General features: G+C 36.4%; 1 non-coding gene across 1 annotated transcript; it reads right to left on the reverse strand.

The window, feature by feature from the left end:
- Positions 1 to 18,378: 18,378 nt before the first annotated feature.
- Positions 18,379 to 18,486, reverse strand: LOC112724429 (small nucleolar RNA R71). The gene has a single exon (XR_003163591.1). It is a non-coding gene; the product is annotated as a small nucleolar RNA R71 (small nucleolar RNA).
- Between the last annotated feature and the right edge of the window lie 974 nt (positions 18,487 to 19,460).

Here is a 19,460-nt window from a genome sequence, read left to right on the forward strand (position 1 = left end):
AGCTGTGAAAAGTGTAATCACAATTTCGTGCACCAAGTTTTTGGCGCTGTTGCCGGGGATTGTTCGAGTTTGGACAACTGACGGTTTATTTTGTTGCTTAGATTAGGAAAATTTGTCTTTTTTTGGTTTAGAGTCACTAACATTGAGTCTTCTATTATTGTTTTGGGTAAAAATTTTAAAATCCTTATTTTATTTTTCTAAACTATTTTCGAAAATTTTTAAAAACCAATAACTTCATAATTTAGTCTTCTGTTTGAGTTTAGTTTTTAATATTTTAAGTTTGGTGTCAATTGCATGATTTTATTTTTCTTTCAATTTTTGAATTATATGTTCTTAGTTCTTTATTGATCTTCAAATTGTTCTTGATAATTTTCCTTCTTTGATCTTTAAAATTTATTGTTTGGTGATTGTTGCTGTTTATCTTATACATTTTCGAATTATTAGTGTCCAAAATATAAAAATTTTTAAGTTTGGTGACTTTTGTGTTTCTATTTTCTTAAAAATTTTTAAAATTTGTTCTTGGTGTTCACCTTGACATTCAAAGTTTTCCGGTTTATTTTCTTTGTTTTGATCTAAAAATTCTAAGTTTGGTGTCATTTTATTGTTTTTCTCTTTCCTCACTAAATTCAAAAATATCTTTTCTATTTATTAAATTGAATTTTTGAAAATTTCATTTATAAATTCAGATTTTTTTTATTTTAAAATTTTTATTTTATCTTATCTTAGTTTTAAAATTTCAAAATTCAAAATCTTTTTCAAAAATCATATCCAAAGTTTTTCAAATCTTCTTAATTAATCAATTATTTTAGTTTTCAAATTTCCTTTTATTTTTCTTCTAGTTTTCAAAATTTATATTTCATTCTCCAATTATTTTATTTTATCTTATATTTTTTTTTAATTTTTTTCGGTTTGTTTTTAATTAAAAAATAAAAATAAAAATATAATTTATTTGCAATTCACATCAATTCCCTTTTCTCCATCATGGATCTAAGTGGAAATGAACAGTCCAGAAAGACTCTGGGGTCATATGCTAACCCCATTATAGTTGCATACGGGAGTAGTATCTGTATACCCCCCATCAGAGCAAGCAGTTTTGAGCTAAATCCTTAGCTCATTATCATGGTGCAGTAAAATCGCTAGTATTCCGGTCTTCCACAGGAAGAACTGGTGCACGAAATTGTGATCATCAACAATGGCGCCAAAGGACTTGGAGCTCTTAAACATGAATCACACTTTGTCACAATTCCGCACAACTAACCAGCAAGTGCACTGGGTCGTCCAAGTAATACCTTACGTGAGTAAGGGTCGATCCCACGGAGACTGTCGGCTTGAAGCAAGCTATGGTCACCTTGTAAATCTCAGTCAGGCGAATTCAGATGGTGATGGAAAATTGATAATTAAAAGATAAATAAAACATAAAATAAAGATAGAGATACTTATGAAATTCTTTGGTTGGAATTTCAGATAAGCGTATGAAGATGCTTTGTTCCTCCTGAACCTCTGCTTTCCTATTGCCTTCTTCCAATCATTCATACTCCTTTCCATGGCAAGCTTTATGTTGGGCATCACCGTTGTCAATGGATACTTCCCGTCCTCTCAGTGAAAACGTTCCAAATGCGCTGTCACCGCACGGCTAATCATCTGTCGGTTCTCGATCATGTTGGAATAGGATCTATTGATCCTTTTGCGTCTGTCACACGCCCAACAATCGCGAGTTTGAAGCTCGTCACAGTCATCCCTTCCCAGATCCTACTCAAAATACCACAGACAAGGTTTAGACGTTCTGGATCTCAGGAATGGCCGCCAATAATTCTAGCCTATACCACGAAGGTTCCAATCTTAGATTAGAAACCCAAGAGATACACATTCAAGCTTGTTTGCATGTAGAACGGAAGTGGTTGTTAGTCACGCGTTCATAGGTGAGAATGGTGATGAGTGTCACATAATCATCACATTCATCATGTTCTTGGGTGCGAATGAATATCTTGGAGAAGAAATAGACTTGAGTTGAATAGAAAAACAATAGTACTTGTATTAATTCATGAAGAATAGCATAGCTCCACACCTTAATCTATGGTGTGTAGAAACTCCACCGTTGAAAATACAAAAGTGATAATGGTGTAAGCATGGCCGAATGGCCAGCCTCCAAGGTCTAGGGACTAAACGTCCAAAGATTGGTGAAAATACAATAGTATAAGGTCCTATTTATAGAGAACTAGTAGCCTAGGGTTTACAAAAATCAGTAATTAATGCAGAAATCTTCTTCCGGGCCCACTTGGTGTGTGCTTGGGCTGAGCATTGAAGCTTCCATGTGTAGAGACTTTTCTTGGAGTTAAACGCCAGCTTTTGTGGCAGTTTGGGCGTTTAACTCCAGCTTTTGTGCCAGTTTCGGCGTTAAACGCCAGAATTCTTGAGCTGACTTGGAATGCCTGTTTGGGCCATCAAATCTCGGGAAAAGTATGAACTATTATATATTGCTGGAAAGCCTAGGATGTCTACTTTCCAACGCAATTGAGAGCGCACCAATTGGGCTTATGTAGCTCTATAAAATCCACTTCGAATGCAAGGAGGTCAGAATCCAACAGCATCTGCAGTCTTTTTTCAGTCTCTGAATCAGATTTTTGCTCAGGTCCCTCAATTTCAGCCAGAAAATACCTGAAATCACAGAAAAACACACAAACTCATAGTAAAGTCCAGAAGATTGATTTTTATTTAAAAACTAATAAAAATATAATAAAAACTAATTAAAATATACTAAAAACAATGCCAAAAAGCGTATAAATTATCCGCTCATCAAGAACCTACTGAGTTTTTGGCATAGTTCTTTCAAATTGCTGACACAGTACGTGATAAAGAAGTGGATCAGGATGTCTACAGATTATTACTGTTTCCGTTTGCTATAAAAGATCAAGCTAAGAGGTGGTTAAATAACCAACCCACAGCAAGCATAAGAACATGGAAACAGTTATCAGACAAATTCCTGAATCAATATTACCCTCCAAAGAGGATGATGAATCCCTTTATAATGCCTGGGAGAGGTACAGAGGGATGCTGAGGAAATGCCCCTCTGAAATGTTTTCAGAGTGGGTGCAGTTAGACATCCTTTACTATGAGCTTACAGAAAAAGCTCAAATTTCTCTAGATCACTCAGCTGGTGGATCTATACATATGAGAAAGACAATTGAAGAGCCTCAAGAGCTCATTGATACAGTTTCTAGAAATCAGCACCTGTACTTGAGTAGTGAGTCCTCCCTGAAAGAAGAGGCTAAAGCAGTATCCACTGAACTTAGTCCTCAAGAACAAGTTGCTGAACTCAATCAGCAATCGCTTACTATAACAAAACAGTTCACAGAATTCAAAGAGATGCTCCAAGACACTAAAAATTCCAACCAAAATATGGAAGCACAATTGGATCAGACAAGACAGCAACTATCTAAACAGATAACAGAAGAATGCCAAGCTGTTCAGTTAAGGAGTGGGAAAACACTGAATGTATCAATCCAAGGTAGCAGGAAGCCAAGAAAGGAACAACTGACAAAGGATAACCAAACCACTGCCCAAAATCCCTCTGAGGACAGTAAGAGCCCAGAGAGAAATGACTCTAGCGTTTAAACACCAGAAAAGGGTGAAAAAGTGGCGTTAAACGCCCAAGGGATAGCCAATTCTGGCATCCAGACGCCAGAAAAGGGTGGCAATCTGGCGTTAAACGCCCATGTAGCCCCCAATTCTGGTGTTCAAATGCCACAAAGGGGTCAGACACTTGCAAGTGCTGATAACAACCCCCTTAAGTAGGCTTCTCCAACCACTTCTGTAGGAAATAAACCTACAGCAACCAAGGTTGAAGAATATAAAGCCAAGATGCCTTATCCTCAGAAACTCCACCAAGCCGAACAGGATAAACAATTTGCCCACTTTGTAGACTATCTCAGGACTCTTGAAATAAAGATTTCGTTTGCAGAGGTACTTGAGCAAATACCCTCTTATGCTAAGTTCATGAAAGATATCTTAAGTCATAAGAAGAATTGGAGAGAAATTGAAAAAGTTTTCCTCACTGAAGAATACAGTGCAGTTATTCTGAAAAGCTTACCAGAGAAGCTTAAGGATCCTGGAAGCTTTATGATACCATGCACATTAGAGGATGATTGTACCAAGACAGCTGTATGTGATCTTGGGGCAAGTATCAACCTAATACTTGCATCCACTATCAAAAAGCTTGGTTTGACTGATGAAGTTAAACCAACCCGGATATGCCTCCAACTTGCTGATTGCTCCATTAAAATCCCATTAGGCGTAATTAAGGACATGATTGTCAAGGTTGGGTCATTTGCCTTCCCTACTGACTTTGTAGTGCTAAAAATGGAGGAGCACAAGAGTGCAACTCTCATTCTAGGAAGACCTTTCCTAGCAACTGGACAAACCCTCATTGACGTCCAAAAAGGGGAGATAACCCTGAGAGTCAATGAAGATGAGTTTAAGTTGAATGTTGTCAAAGCTATGCAGCATCCAGACACATCAAAAGACTGCCTGAGCGTTGATATTATTGACTCCCTGGTAGAAGAGGTCAATATGACTGAGAGTCTCGAATCAGAGCTAGAGGACATTTTTAAAGATGTTCAGCCTGATATGAAAGAACCAGAGAAAATAGAAGAACCTCTGAAGACTCCTCAGGAATAGGAGAAGCCTCCTAAACCCGAGCTCAAACCACTACCACCATACCTGAAATATGCATTTCTGGGAGAAAATGACACTTTTCCCGTGATCATAAGCTCTGCTTTAGAGCCACAGGAAGAGAACGCACTAATTCAGGTGCTAAGGACACACAAGACAGCTCTTGGGTGGTCCATAAGTGATCTTAAGGGCATTAGTCCAGCCAGATGCATGCACAAGATCCTATTGGAGGATGATGCTAAGCCAGTGGTTCAACCACAAAGGCGGCTAAATCCCGCCATGAAGGAGGTGGTGCAGAAAGAGGTCACTAAGTTACTAGAGGCTGGGATTATTTATCCTATTTCTGATAGCCCCTAGGTGAGCCCTGTCCATGTTGTCCCCAAGAAGGGAGGAATGACAGTGGTTCATAATGAAAAGAATGAACTGGTTCCTATAAGAATAGTTACAGGGTGGCATATGTGTATTGACTGCAGAAGGCTCAATACAGGCATCAGGAAGGATCATTTTCCTTTACCATTCATAGACCAGATGCTAGAGAGACTAGCATGCCATGAATACTACTGCTTTTGAGATGGCTATTTAGGTTACAACCAAATTGCAGTAGATCTTCAGGACCAAGAGAAAACAGCATTCACATGTCCATCTGGAGTATTTGCCTATAGAAGGATGCCATTTGGTCTGTGCAATGCCCCTGCAACCTTTCAGAGGTGCATGCTCTCTATCTTCTTTGATATGGTAGAGAAATTTTTAGAAGTCTTCATGGATGACTTCTCAGTATTTGGAGACTCGTTCAGCTCATGTCTTGACCATCTAGCAGTTGTTCTAAAAAGGTGCCAAGAGACTAACCTAGTTTTAAACTGGGAGAAATGTCACTTTATGGTGACTGAAGGAATTGTCCTTGGGCACAAAATTTCGAACAAGGGAATAGAGGTGGATCAAGCTAAGGTAGAGGTAATTGAAAAATTACCACTACTTGCCAATGTTAAGGCAATCAGAAGCTTTCTGGGGCATGCAGGATTCTATAGAAGGTTTATAAAGGATTTTTTAAAAATTGCAAAACCTCTAAGCAATCTGCTAGCTGCTGACACGCCATTTGTCTTTGACATAGAGTATCTGCAGGCGTTTGAGACTCTGAAAGCTAAGTTGGTCACAGCACCAGTCATTTCTGCACCAGACTGGACATTACCATTCGAACTAATGTGTGATGCCAGTGACCATACGATTGGTGCAGTATTGGGACAGAGGCATAACAAGCTTCTGCACGTCATTTACTATGCTAGCCATGTTTTGAATGACGCACAGAAGAATTACACAACCACAAAAAAGGAGTTGCTTGTAGTCGTTTATGCCATTGACAAGTTTAGATCTTATTTAGTGGGATCAAAAGTGATTGTATACATTGACCATGCTGCTCTAAAATATCTCCTCACAAAGCAGGATTCAAAATCTAGACTCATAAGATGGATATTGCTTCTGCAAGAGTTTGATATAGAAATAAGATACAAAAAGGGGACAGAGAACCAAGTAGCTGATCACCTGTCCCGGATAGAATCAGTAGCAGAGGCGTCCCCTCCTCCTACTGAGATCTCTAAAACCTTCCCGGATGAGCAACTCTTTGCCATTCAGGAAGTACCTTGGTTTGCAGACATTGTAAACTATAAACCTGTGAGATTCATACCCAAAGAGTACATTAAGCATAAACATTATCTTGCAGGCAATATTGAGCAAGAATGCTCAAAACTGAGACTAAATTAAAAGCTCAGAAAAAGTCCAGCTAAAGACAGTAAAGAAGCACTTATTGGGAGGCAACCCAATCTTATTTATCCATGATAATTAATTTTTCATTTCATTCTCCATTGTTAGTTTATGTTTTCTTTAGGTTGATGATCATGTGGAGTCACAAAAACAGCTGCAGAATTAAAGTGGAATAAAAAAAAACAGCATAAAAAATAGCACACCCTAGAGGACAGGCTTACTGGCGTTTAATAGCAAATGGGCGTTTAACGCCCATGCAGGCAGCATTCTGGGCATTTAACGCCAGAAATGGCAGCATTCTGGGCGTTCAGAAAAATGCCCAGTAAAGAAGGATTCCTGGCGTTTAACGCCAGCCAGGGTATCTGGCTGGGCGTTAAACGCCCAAATGGGCAGACAAGTGGGCGTTAAACGCCAGAATAGATAGCATTCTGGGCGTTTAACGCTAGGATGATACAAGGGATGTAATTTTGTTTCCAATTCAATTTTTTTCAATTTTTCATGTTTTAATTCACAATTTTTTGCATCAAACATATTTTAAACTTTCATCTTTCAATTTCTATTTTCGAAAATTAATAATCTTTCCAATTCTTTTTTTTAATTCTGTTTTTGATTCTTTTCAATTCCTTTCCAAACGTTTTCAAAACTTACATATCTTTTCAAATTCTTTTCAAATCTTCTTAATTTTTCTTGTATACAGTAATAAGTTTTCAAAATTAATTGCATCATTCTTCTTCTACTCCCTTCTATCTTATTTTGCTCGAGGACGAGCAAAGCTTTTAAGTTTGGTGTGGAAAAGCTCAGCTTTTTGCTTTTCATAACCACTAATGGCACCTAAGACCGGAGAAACCTTTAAGAAGAGAAAAGGAAAGGCAGTTGCTTCCAACTCCGAGTCATGAGAGATGGAGAGATTCATCTCAAAAGCCCATTACTAGAAAGAGGATGGAGCAAACAAGAGAGCCCACTTATGTACCTCAACAAGAGCACTCAATTATCCTCCATAAAATCAGAGAGGACCAAAAGGCCATGAAAGAGGAGCAACAAAGGCAAGGAAGAGATATTGAGAAGCTAAAGCACTCCATGGGATCTTCAAGAAGAAGAACTAGCCGCCATCACTAAGGTGGACCCGTTCTTTAATTTTCTTGTTCTTATTTTTCTGTTTTTTCGAATGCTATGCTTTATGTTTTGTCTATGTTTGTGTCTTTATTACATGATCATTAGTGTCTAGTGTCTATGTCTTAAAGCTATGAATGTCCTATGAATCCTTCACCTTTCTTAAATGAAAAATGTTTTTAATTGCAAAAGAACAAGAAGTGCATGAATTTCGAATTCTATCTTGAAATCAGTTTAATTATTTTGATGTGGTGGCAATACTTTTTGTTTTCTGGATGAATGCTTGAATAGTGCATATTTTTGAATTTGTTGTTTATGAATGTTAAAATTGTTGGCCTTGAAAGAATAATGAAAAAGGAGAAATATTATTTGATAATTTGAAAAATCATAAAATTGATTCTTGAAGCAAGAAAAAGAAATGAAAAGCTTGTAGAAAAAATAAAGAAAAGAAAAAAAAGTGGCAAAAAAAATAAATAAATAAATAAAAAAAGAAAGAAAAAGAAAAAGCAAGTAGAAACAGCCAATAACCCTTTAAACCAAAAGGCAAGGGTAAAAAGGATCCAAGGCTTTGAGCATTAATGGATAGGAGGGCCCAAAGGAATAAAATCCTGGCCTAAGCGGCTAAACCAAGCTATCCCTAACCATGTGCTTGTGGCGTGAAGGTGTCAAGTGAAAAGCTTGAGACTGAGCGGTTAAAGTCGTGGTCCAAAGCAAAAAAAAAAGAGTGTCCTTAAGAGCTCTGGGCACCTCTAATTGGGGACTCTAGCAAAGCTGAGTCACAATCTAAAAAGGTTCACCCAGTTATGTGTCTGTGGCATTTATGTATCCGATGGTAATACTGGAAAACAAAATGCTTAGGGTCACGGCCAAGACTCATAAAGTAGCTGTGTTCAAGAATCAACATACTGAACTAAGAGAATCAATAACACTATCTGAATTCTGAGTTCTTATGGATGCCAATCATTTTGAACTTCACAGGATAAAGTGAGATGCCAAAACTGTTCAGAAGCAAAAAGCCACTAGTCCCGCTCATCTAATTAAAACTAATCTTCATTGATGTTTTTGGAATTTATTGTATCTTCTCTTCTTTTTATCCTATTTTGTTTTTAGTTGCTTGGGGACAAGCAACAATTTAAGTTTGGTGTTGTGATGAGCGGATAATTTATACCCTTTTTGGCATTGTTTTTACATAGTTTTTAGTATGTTTTAGTCACTTTTTATTATATTTTTATTAGTTTTTATTCAAAAATTATATTTCTGGACATTACTATGAGTTTGTGTTTTTTCTGTAATTTCAGGTAATTTCTGGCTGAAATTGAGGGACCTGAGCAAAAATTTGATTCAGAGGCTGAAAAAGGACTGCAGATGTTGTTGGATTTTGACCCTCCTGCACTCAAAATAGATTTTATGGAGCTACAGAAGTCCAATTGGCGTGCTCTCAATTGTGTTAGAAAGTAGACATCTTGGGCTTTCCAGAAATATATAATAGTCAATACTTTTTCCGAGATTTGATGGCTCAAACTGGCGTCCAAAGTCAGCCTAAAACTTTCTAGCGTAAAACGCCAGAACTGGCACCTTTCTCGGCGTTAAACGGCCATTCTGGCACCCAGGGTGGCGTTTAATGCCAACTTTGGGCATATGAACGTGAACGCTTGAAAGCTCAGCCCAAGCACACACTAAGTGGGTCTCAGAAGTGGAATTCTGCACTATCTGCACTTTGTTACTCATTTTCTGTAAACCTAAGTTACTAGTTTAGTATAAAAACTATTTTTAGAGATTCATTTTGCACATCATGACATTTTTTACATTCCATATTATATCTTTGACGGCATGAGTCTCTAAACCCCATAGGTGGGGGTGAGGATCTCTGCTGTGTTTCAATGGATTAATGCAATTACTACTATTTTTTATTCAATCACGCTTGATTCTATTCTAAGATACTCACTCGTACTTCAATATGGAGAATATGATGATCCGTGACACTCATCATTATCCTCAACCTATGAACGCGTGCCTAACAACCACTTCCGTTCTATCTGAGCTCAACGTAGTCATTGGGTGACAACTTGAGTGCGTATCTCTTGGGTTTCTAATCCATGGACCGAGTCCGGAGGTTAGAACCTTTGTGGTATAGGCTAGAACCAATTGGCAGCATTCCTGGGATCCGAAAAGTCTAAACCTTGTCTGTGGTATTCCAAGTAGGATCCGAGAAGGGATGACTGTGACGAGCTTCAAACCTGTGAATGTTGGGTGCAGTGACAGTGTGCAAAAGGACAAGGGTCCTATTCCGACGCTAGTGGGAACTGACAGATGATTAGCCGTACGGTGACAGCGCATAAGGATTTTTTTCATCCGAGAAGATCATACAACTTTCCATTGAAGGAAGCCATTCATATTTGGAGAAGAAGACAGTAGGAAACAAGAGATTCAGACGACAGAGCATCTCCGGAACCTCAACCTGTTCCCCATTACTGAATCACAAGTACTGTTTATTTCATGTTATTTATTTTCATAAATATAACCACTATTATCATTAATCTCCTGACTAAGATTTACAAAATAACCATAGCTTGCTCCAAGCCGACAATCTCCGTGGGATCGACCTTTACTCACGTAAGGTATTACTTGGACGACCCAGTGCACTTGCTGGTTAGTTGTGCGGAGCTGTGAAAAGTGTAATCACAATTTCGTGCACCACTTATCTATCAGAAAAGATAGAACTACTCCAGCAAAGTTGGTTATCAACTCTACTATAAATACACTGTATCGCGCAGGTATAACTCACATTCTAACCTACTAAAAACCTGCTTAAAGCCCTTGATAACTTAAGTATCAGAGTCTTGCAAGTACCACCCCCCACCTCCTCACAAGGAACTCAGACAGGCGGCACCTCGGCATCAACAAATCGGACGCTGCCATACAAAGGGACCTGGACCTCATGTTCAGGCCCAAATCAACATTTCAGGTAACCCTCGGAACATGTATCATTAAAATAGTTAAACACATGTTACATAGAAAAAAAATAGGAATGCTAAAAGGTCATCAGAGTTTATTATTTTTAGTCATGAGTTAGTCATTAATGTTTCAAAATATAGGACAAAGTATATTGTTAGATTACTAGACTAAAGGAATTAGACTAAAAAAATTAAATTGATGGCTAAATGATGGCAAAAAATAATAAATTTTGATAGTCTTCTAAAATTTCTCTAAAAAAATTTCAACCAAGTGTACTCGAGATTGTAATGTGTTACAATCTTATTTTATTGGAGTTTTTTATTTAACCTAATATTATTCAAATAATTTTAAAAAAATTGAATTTAAAATTTAGATGGATAAAATTAAAATTAACGACTTAATTTAATTCAATATAAAGAAACGTACTTGTATTATTATACTCACATAACTAATTTTTAATTACTTTTAAATAAGAGTACAATAATATGAGTACATTTATTTCTATTTGATTGAATTAAATCGTTAATTTAACTTATATTTATTTAAATTTTAAATTACTAATTTTTAATTTTAAAATTTTAAATTATTTGAATAAAATTGAATGAAATAAAAAAATAAAAATCAAACCAACACAACATTATCCAGAATACTTTATTGGCATATCAAGTTGGTTTTGCACATATTTTGGATGCATTTAAAATTTTAAATTGCTAATTTTTTAATTTAAAATCTTTAGATCATTTTTTTAAAATAAAATATATAAACATAATTAACCATATGAGTATAATAATACGAGTACATTTATTTGTATTGAATTAAATTAAAACGTTAATTTAAATTATATTCATCAAAATTTTAAATTAAGCTTGTAATTTTAAAATTTTAAATTATTTAAGAAAAATCAGATGAAACAAAAAAATAACAATCAAACCGACCCAACACTATCTAGAACATTATATTCACATATCAAGTCTTGAGTTAGTTTGCACATATCTTGGATGCATTTAAATTTTAAATTGTTAAGTTTTTTAATTAAAAACTTTAAATTGTTAAGTTTTTTTCAAAATCAAATATATAAACATAATTAACCATATGAGTATAATAATACGAGTACGTTTATTTGTATAGACTTAAACTAAATTATTAATTCAAACTATATTCATCAAAATTTTAAATTAAAAAGTTTATAATTTTAAAATTTTAAATTATTTAAAAAATTAGATGAAATAAAAAATAAAGAATTTCTTTTTGGCTTTATCCCGAGTGCATAGTACCTAAACTTCATGTTTAATTATTTTTTATTATGTGTACCCGAGATGTATAATGGCAGTTGTTTTGAGGGTTACCTGAAACTAAGTTGCTTTGGACTTGAATGTGAGGTCCAAACACATTTGGGTGGTTTGTCCAACGTCTTTTGCTGCTGTGGTGTCGCCGTTCGACGTCTTGATGAAGATGGGGGGTGGTACCTGCAAGGAACTTCGATGTTTAAGTTAGCAAGGGTTTAAGCAGGTTTTTAGTATGTTGGGTTCAAAGAATACCTGTGGGTATCTGGTGTGCAAAAATTAGAACTCGCACAACTAAACCGGCAAGTGCATCGGGACATCTAAGTAATACCTCAGGTGAGTGAGGGTCGATCCCACGAGGATTGTCGGACTGAGCAAGCAATGGTTATCCTGTTAGACTTAGTCAAGCAAACAAAAAAAAAGGTTGGGGTTGAATTCGCATAAAACAAGATAATAAAGAAAATAAAGAAAGCAATCAAGAGAATTGTTAAAGAGATAATATATGGAAACAATTAAGGCTTTGGAGATGTTTACCTTTCCGGATTAAGACTTCTTACCAACTACTTTAACAATGAATGATTCATTTTATGACAAACCATAAGTGACTAAAGCCTACTCTCGTAGTGAATTAATCTCCTCTAATCCTCATCAAAAGCCACTCTCGTGGTCATTCAATTCAGATCAGAGGGTGAATTTCAAAAAACCAGTTTAGTGCCACAAAAACCTCAATTACCCAAAGCTAACAGAATTTCATGTCACATATATGATTAGTTCATGTAATTAGAAGTTTAGGAGGAGTGTTTTCAAGCTGTAGCTCAAGCGAGATAGCTCTCTCGAGAATCACAAGAGCTCATGTATAATAAGGGTCATACTCTCGTTCCACCCAGATTCATGAGATTAAGAACGAAAATAACACCTTAAAATTGAATCAAACATTAATTAAAATAAAAGAATAATTCTTAATCCATGGAAATAAACAGAGCTCCTAACCTTGATCAGGAGGTTTAGTTGCTCATGAATTACAGAGAAAACGGAAAAATAAAGAAGAAGATCTGAGGTAATCTCTAATGTATGATCCTCCTAAACCTAAGTGATCTCCTCTTTAAATAGTAAAATGCTAACCCTAAAAGATGTTGTTTTAAATTAAGAATTACAAAAATAAAATAAGAAAAGCCTAAGGAGTGCTAAAATCTACTTTGGGACCCACTTGGTGAGTGTTTGAGCTGATGCCTGGCGTCTAACTTCAATATGGGCATTGAACTTCGCTGGTCCTGCTCCCTGGATGGCGTTGAATGCCAGTTTTGGGTGTTCAACTTGGGAGGTCAATCCTTCTTGGGCGTTAAAGGCCCAAGTTTGGTGTTTAACGCCAGTTTTGGCAGTCATTCTGGAAGAAAAGTATAAACTATTATATATTGCTGGAAAGCTCTGGAAGTTGGCTTTCTAATACCGTTAAGACCTTGTCAATTGGACCTCTGTAGCTCAAGTTATGCTCATTTGCTTGCAAGGAGTTTAGGATTGATAGCATCTACTATCCTTTCTTCGTCTCTGAATAAGATTCTGCCAAATTCGCCCAAAATTCACCTAAAATTATAAAAATGACACAAAAACTCAAAGTAGCATCCAAAGATGAATTTTGCACTAAAACATAGTAAAAATTAATAAAATTTAACTAAAAACAACTAGAAAATGCTATGAAAAAGGGTATAAGATGCTCACGCATCAGTATTAGGATATTTATAAGTGTAGATGTAGAGTCAATAACCACTTTCTAGAGTGGTTCCACCTTTGATTGTGGGTAAATTCGGTTAGTTATTTTCTTATCTCGTTATGACTGACCTCTATGAGGTCGGGTGGGTGCTAATTTGTATGATGTCTATAAATTGCGCTTTATTCATTTTGGGATTGGCTAAGTAATACGCCAGGATATGAATAGTGCCCTGCTTCAGACCGAGCTTTATTTGCTCGGGTTTCAAGCATTTTTAAGTTGGTCACGATCTCGGTTGGTTTTGGTTTTGTCACGTTGTGTATACCTCCTTTTTTGGAGTTAGGTCGGGTACTCGATATATTTTTTGGATTCTGTTACGTCTTTTCGTAACTATTCACGTGTCTTTTCAGTTACCTTGGTAACCGTGCATATCATTAGATGAGGATAAATGTATCGTTTTGTTCCCAGAGTCTTATATAAACTCAAATCCTTTTTCTCTTTCTTCTTTTTGTTTCTTCTTCTAGAAATTTTGCCTCTTTCTTCTCAAGACTTTTCATTTTTCTAGTTGTGACCCCATTTCTCTTTCAAGGTTTCTCTATCCTGAAATTCTATTTCAAATCTTCATTCGTACTCTTTTAGGAAGTTTAGAACATTCGTGTGCTTGCTATTACATGTATTTTTTTGTTTTGCATCTAATCAAGGTTGGTTTTTCTTTTTCGTCTCATCTTTCTGAAGTGGTGTTTCTGGATTTGTGCACCTAATGGTATTATGTTTGATGTTAATGTGAAAAATGGTTTCTTGGTGGTGTTTATTAATGCTCCTTGAAAATATACTTGTTTGCAGTAATCTTCCTGGTTATTCTGTAGTAGAGTTAATTATTCTTTTATTTTCTTTGAAAGTTGTTCCTCTGTTATGAATTTATGCTGAATGCAGTGCTCTGCTTTATGCCCCCAAATGGTGCCATTTTTGCTTCTGATAACGGCACTATTTCAAGTTCTAATAGGACAGATTGATTGATGTGTCTGCCAGAGGGTTTAAGAATTATGGAGTTCTTTTCATTTTGTTGAAGATGACCCGACTTCTTGCAAACTTGTTTAAATGTTTGTATTGCTCATGAGCGGATAATTTATACGCTTTTTGGCATTGTTTTTAGTATGTTTTTAGTATATTTTAATTAGTTTTTATTATATTTTTATTAGTTTTTAAATAAAAATCACTCTTCTGGACTTTACTATGAGTTTGTATATTTTTCTATGATTTCAGGTATTTTCTGGCTGAAATTGAGGGACCTGAGCAAAAATCTGATTCAGAGGCTGAAAAAGGAATGCAGATGGTGTTGGATTCTGACCTCCCTGCACTCAAAGTGGATTTTCTGGAGCTACAGAAGCCCAATTGGCGCACTCTCAATTGTGTTGGAAAGTAGACATCCTGGGATTTCCAGCAATATATAATAGTCTATACTTTGTCCAAGATTTGATGGCCCAAACAGGCGTTCCAAGTCAGCTCAAGAATTCTGGCATTTAACTCCAAAACTGGCACAAAAGCTGGAGTTAAACGCCCAAACTGGCACAAAAGCTGGTGTTTAAATCCAAGAAAAGTCTCTACACATGGAAGCTTCAATGCTCAGCCCAAGCACACACCAAGTGGGCCCGGAAGAAGATTTCTGCATTAATTACTGATTTCTGTAAACCCTAGGCTACTAGTTCACTATAAATAGGACCTTATACTATTATATTTTCATCTTTGATAAGTCTTATGCTATCTTAGACACGTTTGGGGGATGGCCATTTGGCCATGCCTAGACCTTGTTCTTATGTATTCTCAACGGTGGAGTTTCTACACACCATAGATTAAGGTGTGGAGCTCTGCTGTTCTTCATGAATTAATACAATTACTATTGTTTTTCTATTCAACTCAAGTCTATTTCTTCTCCAAGATATTTATTCGCACCCAAGAATATGATGAATGTGATGATTATGCGACACTCATCACCATTCTCACCTATGAACGCGTGACTGACAACCACTTCCGTTCTACATGTAAACAAGCTTGAATGTGTATCTCTTGGGTTTCTAATATCAGATTGGAACCTTCATGGTATAGGCTAGAATTATTGGCGGCCATTCCTGAGTTCCGGAACGTCTAAACCTTGTCTGTGGTATTCTGAGTAGGATCCGGGAAGGGATGACTATGACGAGCTTCAAACTCGCGATTGTTGGGCGTGTGACAGACGCAAAAGGATTAATGGATCCTATTCCAACATGATCGAGAACCGACAGATGATTAGCCGTGCGGTGACAGCGCATTTGGAACATTTTCACTGAGAGGACGGGAAGTAGCCATTGACAACGGTGATGCCCAACATAAAGCTTGCCATGGAAAGGAGTATGAATGATTGCAAGAAGGCAATAGGAAAGCAGAGGTTCAGGAGGAACAAAGCATCTTCATAGGCTTATCTGAAATTCCAACCAAAGAATTACATAAGTATCTCTATCTTTATTTTATGTTTTATTTATCTTTTAATTATCAATTCTCCATCACCATCTGAATTAGCCTGACTGAGATTTACAAGGTGACCATAGCTTGCTTTAAGCCGATAGTCTCCGTGGGATTGACCCTTACTCACGTAAGGTATTACTTGGACGACCCAGTGCACTTGCTGGTTAGTTGTGCGGAATTGTGACAAAGTGTGATTCATGTTTAAGAGCTCCAAGTCCTTTGGCGCCATTGTTGATGATCACAATTTCGTGCACCAAGTTTTTGGCGCCGTTGCCGGGGATTGTTCGAGTTCGGACAACTGACGGTTCATCTTGTTGCTTAGATTAGGTACTTTTCTTTTTATTTTTCAGAATTTTTAAGAATGAATTCTAGAGTTTCAAGGTAATGCTCTTATCATCACAAAAGCTGATTGATTCTCATCAATTTAGCTGCTGAATGTAATGTCCTGCTGAAGCTTGGCCAACCATGTCTAATCTTTTTAGACTGAAGCTTCAGACTAACATTGCATGATTCCTAGAATTCTTATTTAAAGTTTTGAATCACTTTATTTTCTTTTCCACTCAATTTTCGAAAAATCACAAAAAAAAAAAATTATAAAACCATAAAAATAAAAAATATTTTATGTTTCTTGTTTGAGTCTAGTGTCAATTTTTAAGTTTGGTGTCAATTGCATTCTTCTTGCATTTTTCGAAAATATGCAATATGTTCTTCATTGATCTTCAAGTTGTTCTTGATGATTTCATTTCTCTGATCTTTAAATTCTCTTGTTTTGTGTGTTTTATTGTTTCTCATATGCATTCTCAATTTGTTAGTGTCTCTTATATGAAAATTTTTTTAAGTTTGGTGTCTTGCATGCATTGTTTATTTGATCTTAGTTGCATTTTTATTGTTTCTCATCATCAAAAATTCAAAAATTATTTTCAAAACTATGTCTTTTCAAGTCAATAATACAGAGAATTGAAGATTCAGAACATTCAGTAGAGGAATCAAACAGAAAAAGCTGGGCGTTCAAAACGCCCAGTGAAGAAGGAAAACTGGCGTTTAAACGCCAGCCAGGGTACCTGGCTGGGCGTTTAACGCCCAAAAAGGTAGCATTTTGGGCGTTAAACGCCAGAATGGATGCCATTCTAGGCGTTTAACGCCAGAAGGACACTAGAGGGAAGATTTTGTTTTTAATTCAAATTTTTTTCAAATCTTCATAATTTTTCAAAATCAAATCTTTTTCAAATCATATCTTTTCAATCATATCTTTTCAAAATCAATATCTTTTCAATTTTTTTTATTTATTACTATTTTCGAAAATCCTTGCTACAATTAATAATTTAATTCAAGATTTTATAGTTGTTACTTGCCTATTAAGAAAGAATCAAAAGTTTTAATTCTAGAATCATATCTTCTAATTTCTTGTTAGTCAAGTAATCAACTTTAATTTTAAAACTTTCTCTTTTTAGTTTGATTTTCAATCATATCTTCTCAATCATATCTTTTCAATCACATCTTTTTCAAAATTAATTTTCAATCATATCTTTTTAATTTCTAATTTCAAAATCTTTTTTAAAAATCACTTTATTTCTTTCCTAATCTTAATTTTCGAAAATCTCAATCAATTTTTTTCAAAATTTCTTTTAATTATTTCAAAATCTTTTACTTTAATTTTGAAAATTCTTCCCCTCTTCTCACATCCTTCTATTTAAAGGACTAACACTCTTCCTCAAGGTGTAATTCGAACTCCCTCATTCTTTATATGTTCGAATTCTCTTCTATCTACCTCCTCATTCTATTCTTCTTTTCCTCTGACACCTCAAGGAATCTCTATACTGTGACATAGAGGATTCCCTACTTTCTTGTTCTCTTCTCTTTCATATGAGCAGGAACAAAGATAAAGGCATACTTGTTCAAGCTGATCCTGAACCTGAAAGGACCTTGAAGAGAAAGCTAAGAGAAGCTAAAGAACAATTCTCTTTAGAGGGCCTAACAGAGCTTTTCAAGGAAGAAGAAACCATGGCAGCCGAAAACAACAATGCCAACAATGCAAGGAAAGTGCTTGGTGACTTTACTGCACTTACTCCCGACTTCTATGGGAGAAGCATCTCAATCCCTGCCATTGGAGCAAACAACTTTGAGCTTAAACCTCAATTAGTTTCTCTAATGCAACAGAATTGCAAGTTTCATGGACTTCCATTGGAAGATCCTCATCAGTTCTTAGCTAAATTCTTGCAAATCTGTGACACTGTCAAGACCAATGGGGTTGACCCTGAAGTCTACAGACTTATGCTTTTTCCTTTTGCTGTAAGAGACAGAGCTAGGACATAGTTGGATTCACAACCTAAAGAAAGCCTGAACTCTTGGGAAAAGCTAGTCAATGCCTTCTTGGCAAAGTTCTTTCCACCTCAAAAATTGAGCAAGCTTAGAGTGGAAGTCCAAACCTTCAGACAGAAGGAAGGTGAATCCCTCTATGAAGCTTGGGAAAGATACAAGCAATTGATCAGAAGATGTCCTTCTGACATGCTTTCTGAATGGAGCATCATAGGTATTTTCTATGATGGTCTGTCTGAACTATCCAAAATGTCATTGGATAGCTCTGCTGGAGGATCTATTCATCTGAAGAAGACGCCTACAGAAGCTCAGGAACTCATTGAAATGGTTGCAAATAACCAATTCATGTACACTTCTGAAAGGAATCTTGTGAATAATGGGACAACTCAGAAGAAAGGAGTTCTTGAAATTGATACTCTGAATGCCATATTGGCTCAGAATAAAATATTGACCCAACAATTCAATATGATTTCTCAGAGTCTGTCTGGAATGCAAGCAGCAACAGACAGTACTAAGGAAACTTCCTCTGAAGAAGAAGCCTATGATCCTGAGAACCCAGCAATGGAAGAGGTGAATTACATGGGAGAACCCTATGGAAACACCTATAATCCTTCATGGAGAAATCATCCAAATCTCTCATGGAAGGATCAACAGAGACCTCAACAAGGTTTCAACAATAATAATGGTGGAAGAAATAGGTTTAGCAATAGCAAACCTTTTCCATCATCTTCTCAGCAATAGACAGAGAATTCTAAGCAAAGCCACCCTGACTTAGCAACCATTGTCTCTGATCTAATCAAAACCACTCAAAGTTTCATGACTGAAACAAGGTCCTCCATTAGAAATTTGGAGGCACAAGTGGGTCAGCTGAGTAAGAAAATTACTGAACTCCCTCCTAGTACTCTCCCAAGCAACACAGAAGAGAATCCAAAAAGAGAGTGCAAGGCCATAACCACAACCCACACGGCCGAACCTGAAGAGGAGGAAGAGGCAATGATCTCCACTGAGGAAGACCTCAATGGACGCCCACTGGCCTCCATGGAGTTCCCTGATGAGGAACCATGGGAATCTGAGGCTCACACTGAGACCATAGAGATTCCATTAAATTTACTTCTGCCATTCATGAGCTCTGATGAGTATTCTTCCTCTGAAGAGGATGAAGATGTTAC

This window comes from Arachis hypogaea, chromosome 11, assembly GCF_003086295.3.
Source record: "Arachis hypogaea cultivar Tifrunner chromosome 11, arahy.Tifrunner.gnm2.J5K5, whole genome shotgun sequence".
Classification (NCBI taxonomy): domain Eukaryota; kingdom Viridiplantae; phylum Streptophyta; class Magnoliopsida; order Fabales; family Fabaceae; genus Arachis; species Arachis hypogaea.